This window comes from Apaloderma vittatum, unplaced genomic scaffold, assembly GCF_000703405.1.
Source record: "Apaloderma vittatum isolate BGI_N311 unplaced genomic scaffold, ASM70340v1 scaffold31699, whole genome shotgun sequence".
Classification (NCBI taxonomy): domain Eukaryota; kingdom Metazoa; phylum Chordata; class Aves; order Trogoniformes; family Trogonidae; genus Apaloderma; species Apaloderma vittatum.
Window position 1 is genome coordinate 9,900 of NW_009737503.1, and position 201 is coordinate 10,100.

At 65.7% G+C, this 201-nt stretch overlaps 1 protein-coding gene across 1 annotated transcript in view; it reads left to right on the top strand.

Annotated features, from left to right (window-relative positions):
• The window catches only part of TMEM54 (transmembrane protein 54), a gene marked incomplete at its 3' end in the record, with an annotated part of 2,150 nt that overhangs the window by 445 nt on the left and 1,504 nt on the right, over window positions 1-201 (top strand). The window lies entirely within an intron of this gene.

The window sequence follows — 201 nt, forward strand, 5'->3', positions numbered from 1 at the left end:
TGCTGCTTCAGTCACTCCTCAAAGCCCTGGGTGCCGTGAGCCAGCCCTGGAGCTGTCATTTACGGGCAGCTGCTCTCCCTAGAGCTTCCTCATCGCTGTGGGAAGCCCCAGCCCCATTGGGGACACCTGGCCCCACAGCCGCCACCGCTGCCCTGCTCCCGGGAGAACCGGCTGAAGCAGCGGTTTGCGTACCTGGGCGTG